Below are 6,146 nucleotides of genomic sequence, written 5' to 3'. Positions count from 1 at the left end.
CCCCCCCCCCAATGTGGGGATGGGGCCAGGGCCGGCGCAGCCCATTGATCCTGCCCGGTCGATTTTATTGAAACTCCCACGAGTGGCTTTAACTGCGTGTTGGATATTGCTGGCACATCAGTTTGATGGCTACGTGACCGGCGGGGAGCTCATGGGCAGATTTGCAGGGAGGGGGGCAAAGGGGAAGGGGCTGCGGGTTGGGGGCATTAATCCCAATGGAGATGGTTTATTCCCTGGGTGGGACCTGCCCGTCCCCAGGGTTTCCCCCCAAAGGTGGGAGAGTGAAGCGTAATGGCACAGCTGGGGAGGAGAGTGGTTGTGTGTTTGGGTGATTGGTTAAAGGGAATGGTTTCTCTTGGCCAGATTTCATTGCTGGCCCGGAAAGGGACTGCGGGGGGCAAAATGGGCTGAGAAGGGAAGGAGGATAGGAAAGGGGGGGCAGGAAAAAAAAAAAAAGAAAGAAAAGGGAAAAGAAAAAAGAGAAAAGAGAAAAAACGAGAAAAAAGAGAAAAGAGAAAAGAGAAAAGAGAAAAGAGAAAAGAGAAAAGAGAAAAGAGAAAAATGAGAAAGAGAAAAGAGAAAAGAGAAAAGAGAAAAGGAAACTGTAATGGAAAAGGAAATGGAGAGGAAGAGGAAGGGGAAGGGGAAAGAAGAAGAAGGAAAAGGAAAAGAAGAAAAAAAGGAAAAATAAAACAAAATTTTAAAAAAGAAAAGAGGAAAAGTAACTGGGAAGGGGAAGAGGAAAGAAGAAGAAGGAAAAGGAAAAGAAGAAAAAAGGAAAAATAAAACAAAATTTTAAAAAAGAAAAGAAAAGAAAAGAGGAAAAGTAACTGAGAAGAAGAAAAAGAAAAGGGCCAGACAGGAGAGGAGCGAGGGGAACCCAGCCAGGTGTCACAGCTCTATCCAAGCCCAACGCCCAACAGCCCCTTTGTTTTCCCCATGTTCCCGTCCCCCCTTCCCCTTCCTGTCTATTTTCTCCTGGTTTTGCACAACAGGAGACAGCCAAGAGAGGGGGGGGGGGGTCTGCCAGGTGACGGTGATGCTGCCCTGGGAGCCCCCCCCTACCCTGATAGCCGGGCTGGGCTCCGGCACCTTCAGGAGCATCACAGCAAGTCGCCAGCTGGAATGAAATCATCACCCAAAGTATAAACCCTCCATAAACACCACTAGAAACGTTCCCGAGCAGAAGCCGAGGGGAACGTCTGAGCCCCCCCCCCCTAATTCACCAAATGTCCCCCCGAGGTCCCTTTTCCACTGGAGGTGGCGGTGCTGCAATGGCACCCCCAGGGCTGAAGACCCCAGCCCGGCCTCTATGGACTCAGCAGCCGCTTCCCGTGCAGAGCGCGGGGCCAATCCTCTTCCACCCCCGGGCACCCACCAGTGGGACAACCACCTCGCGACGGTGCCAAAAATCAAAGCAAACAATTTATAATTTTTTTTTTTCTTGGAGGTGTTGAAGGCACAGGTATCGCTGGGAATCCTCAGTTTGGGGCGGAAAAGGTTTCAGGGCTCAGGAGATGCTTTCAAATTTTCTCCCAACAAAAGCAAACTGATTTGAAATCGGCATTTTTTTTTTTTTTTTTTTATCTTGTTGTGCAAAGCATCCGATGATCCCTGTACCCTTCACACATCGTCGACTCATCTCCTTTCGCCCCATTTCCAACCCAAACCAGCTGCAATGCAGACGCGGGTGCGAGCACCCACCTCACTACGAACGCGTCAGAAAGCAAATTAAATGCCCTAAATCAAGCACGGTCCCGCTCTGGCTGCCTGTGTGTATGGGCAGGCAAGTGAGAGGCTTTGGGGGGGTCCAGCAGGAGGCCCCCCCCATACAGGAGCTCCCCTGGGAATATCAGGGTAGGGGTTCACTGCCTTCCACTTGTGAAATGTTATCAAAATCCTGAAGTTTGGCCCCAAAAAGAGAACTAAAGGTGGGCACTGATCCACGGACCCATTTCCAGAAGCCTCTTCTTAAAGCTTTGGGTCCCTCTGGGTGACTCCGAAGCAGTGCAGTGCCACCATCCCGCCCACCCTCCTCCTCATCATCATCGCCTGCAGGCCGGGAGGCAGATGGGGAAGGGACACCCCCATCCTGGGGGGGCTTTGGGAGCACAAACCACCACAGCATCGAGCCCACCATTTTTTCAAGCATCACATCTAAGCCAGACTGAGCCAGATGCTGGTCCATCCACTGAGCAAAGCCCGACGGAATCCATCCCCCATCCCGGGTTGTAGTTTACTGGGAGGGGGATTCCAAGTCCAGGGTAAACAAGGGACCCTCAGAAGATGGGGGGAAAAAAAAAAAAATAGAGTAGGGCCAAATCTCCAGAGAAATTGCAAAGGATGGGATGGTGCGTTGCCACGCTCTGCTGCGCTCGCCGGCCCTGCGCCGGGCGCTGAGCACCAGGCTCTCCGAGGCTCCGTGCTGGGAGCAGCCGTCGCCGGCAGCAGAGCAGAGCTGTTGATGTCTCTGTCAGCCCCTGATACCATCACCCGTCAGCACCTCCTGATACATTCCCAATTTTATCCCTAATGGAGAGAGTTTGCTCATTACCTTGCTCTTTATCAGCTAAGGGTAGCGCGACTCCCACAAAGGGGCATCACGCGCTGAGCTCGTCTTCCAGCTTAAAGGTTTGGCCTTTTTATCTGCCGTCACCGAGTTCCTCGGCTTTGGCGACCCGGTGCTGGTGTGTTCTTACACGCTGTAAAAGCACCGTCACCCCCACGCTTACACGGGGGGAAACTGAGGCACGGGGTGGGGGGCAGACGCTCAACCTGTCAACCCACAGCCAAGTCACGGGTCGTGTCCCTTCAGCTGCGTGGTGGCACTTGGCGTGGGGAGGGCAGAGGAGGCTTTGGGACATTTCCCAGTGACCAGAGCCAGCCTTGCCGTGGCTCCTGGCTTCCCCGTTCCGTGCCCTCCCCATGCCAGGCGCTGCAGTTTGGGGGTCCTTGGGGAGGCCATCACCTTTGCAGCCCTTTGAAGACTGCTTTGGCATGAGGCGTTTCCCCCGATTTTTGGTCCACTTTGAGTTTTTACGGGGCTCCCTGACAGCCAGACCTGATGCACTGCGCTCCTGGCTGTGCCCCGCAGAGCTGTGCCGCACACCGAGCCCTCCCATCACGCCCCAAGCCCCACCAGTCCTCGACAACGAGGGTCCCCTGGATTCGTGCCAACAGCATGACACCCCGGTTCTCCTTTGACCAGGGCAGGAGACGAGCAGCCCCCTGCTCCCCTTGCTGCCTCCTCCTGCCGAGACCTGGACTCAGCAGAGCTGGGTTGCTTACCGCTGCCTGCGCCATCAACAGCAGAAAAAAGCTGCAATTTGCTTTTCCTTTATATATTTTTTTTTTCTTTCAAGATGTCGGGGTTTTCCTCACGGCTCTGTAAGCAAGGAGATGATGGCCAGTCCCAGCAAGTGCACAACCAGCTGCTGCTTTCCCCTCGGCAGGCTCCCACACAGGGGATTTTCCACCTCCTTCTCCCAAGCTGGGGAGAGCCAAGCCACCTCCAGCCTGCCAGGGATGATGAGGTTTCCTGGACCCCAAAGGGATCGCTCCTGCCTGGTGAGTTTGGGAACAGAAAAAGGAGACAATCACAGAGATACAGAACCAAGCCAGGACGGCAGGGCCAGGTGTCCCAACGGGGACATAAGGCAGCCGTGGTGGTGGCTGCCGTTCCCCAGGTTAGAGGCCAAGGCAGCAAATTTTACCCCGCAGCTCCCCAAACTCAGCTCACGGCAACACCGAGTCCTCCCGCGTGGAGGAAACCAGGGCACGGCTTTGCTGGAGCATCAAGGTCCTGCGGTGCAAGAGCTCGGAGGCAAAAACCCCAGGGATGCGAAGGTGAAGGACTGTCACCGGTCCCCAGCGAGGGGGCAGAAAGTCGGTACCTGCAGCGGGGAATAGGAGCAACCTCGCTGCAGCCCTGCCCATCACCTCTGCCCACATCCCACCCTTTGTGGGGGTATGTGGGTGTACGTGGGTGCACCTCCTCCCGCCATGCAGCACCTCTGGCCCCGATTTTGTTCCGGCACAGCATCGCCGTCTCCACGCCTTAACATCGCCACCCGTGAAACACCTTGAACCCACTGAAACCCTTTTAAATAATTTCTGAACCTCCTCGCCTTGCACTGCAGAAACCACCAGCACTTCGAGCAATGGTGCGTATCGCTCACGGAATATATATTTGTTAAGACGGCATGATTAAGGTCATTCTCGAAATCCTACCCATGTCCGTGCAAATGTGTCTCGATTTTAATATCGGGTCTTTATTTTTAAAATGTTTTCGCCTCTCCTTCCAGCACCAGAGGATCCAGGTTGCTTTTTGTTCCGCTATTTTTTAACAACCCCAAACGTTCTTAAAAAATTCCGTTACCCGTTTTGCCTGTCCAACCCTGCCTTGGTCTAAACCTTGCTGGAGATGCTCTGTATCATTTGAGGTATTAACGAGTTTTTTTTTTAAATTTCTGTTTAATCAGCAAAATCTTGCCACTCGATGGCCATGGTCCTGCACAGAGCCCGTAGTAAATGCACTCGGCTGCCAAGAGCTGCTGCCGGCCCCTCACCGCCCCGGCACATACCTGCATCGCTCCCGCTGCACCCACCCAGCACCACTTTTGACTGAGAATGGATGGACCAGAGAAGAAAATTTTTGGCTCTAACATCCCTTTTTGGCCAGCTTTCAAAGCCAGGGGTTGACCCCAGGCTCTCTGCGGTGCTGTGCAGGAGCAGGGCAATGGCCAAGCGCACGTCCTGGATTGATGGGACACATCCCAGGTTGACTGAAGCCTCAAGGTTTGTGCCACCCAGCTCAGCTCCAAAAAAGGGGCTGGGGCAGAGCCGCACAGGTGCGACGATGTGGGTGAGCACAGATCAAAGCCGACTAATTTCTCTGTCTGTACTCAGGGTGCCAGGCTCCCTCTGCCCGAGCCTTTCCAAGAAACCTCAGGGAATCAGGCAGCAAGGAGGAAAACTTCCCCCGCAGCCAGCAAGGTGCTGGGGCTGGGAGGTGACAGGGCTGGCTTCTGCCACGGCCCGGGAGGCGGCGATTCCCACGGGAAACACAGCTCGTCCTAGGGCAGCGGCGCCCCAAACTGCACCCCAAGGTCTGGAGCAGGAGCACAGGTTGGGCCCCTGGATCCCCACCAAGCTGCAGAGCCTCAGCCCTTTCAGGCCAGGCTCTGGTGGGCTTTTTTCAAAATTTTTGTTCTTATTTTGTTTTGTTGGCATTGCAAGTCATTCATCACCACCCTGCCATGAGCTCTGCGAAGGTTTCACACGAGGAGACCCGTGTGCCCGGGAGGTTTCCGTAGGGAATTTCTGGTCCCGGGCAATGCTGCAGGGACGTGGGGAGAGGTGAGGTGGGGTGCCCAGGGCAGGGTGGGATCTTCCCAGGGCAGGAAACCAGGTGCCTGGGCCTTTCCTCTGGTCTTCTCCTGCTTTCACCATCCCTCCCCTTCCTCCGTTTTGGACACACTCCGCGTGTGTCCCCAGTTCTGCCCTTCGCTCCGCAGCACGGAGGGAGCCGGACAGAAAACCCTGCGATGGGAGCAGAGGCAGAGCCTCCCCCGTGGCTGCTCCTGGGGTGGGGGGACGACGGCTGCCCCCTCCCAGAGGCACAGGCTCCCCGGCCCTGCAACCACATCTGAGCAGAATGAGAAAATATTGGATTTGTTTTCTGGAGGAGAAAAAAAAAAAAAAAAAAAATCCAATATTCTGTCTGCGATCCCAGACTCCGTGCCTGGTTATGGCAGGAAAATGCTGTAAATCTCCCCTTTCCCCACCAGCTGGGGAAGAAAGACCGATTTTCTTTTAATATTCTTATTTCCCTCCTGGTTTAAGACCCATCGTTTTGCAGGTGGCTCTGCAATCTCTTTGTTGACCAGGGTTTAAACCTGCTTTCCCGGCTCCCCCGACCCCGGGAAGTCGCCTCGCACACCCTTCCCAGCAGCTCCCAGGCAGCGGCAATGAGATTTTAATAGATGTATTTTCAAATTAGTTCTGGGCCTTTCAAGACTTATCAGTTAAATGAGGTTTTTCAAATTGATTCAAAGGTCACTCTGAGAGTTTTCTCTTCTCTGTTATCTCTCCCTTATGGTTTCGGTGGCGATTGACAGGACAGAGTAAAAAAAAAAAAAAAAAAA

The sequence above is a fragment of the Athene cunicularia genome, assembly GCF_003259725.1.
Source record: "Athene cunicularia isolate RWA chromosome 28 unlocalized genomic scaffold, athCun1 chr28_part2, whole genome shotgun sequence".
In the NCBI taxonomy this organism is placed as follows: Eukaryota; Metazoa; Chordata; class Aves; order Strigiformes; family Strigidae; genus Athene; species Athene cunicularia.
This window is presented reverse-complemented; position numbering follows the sequence as displayed.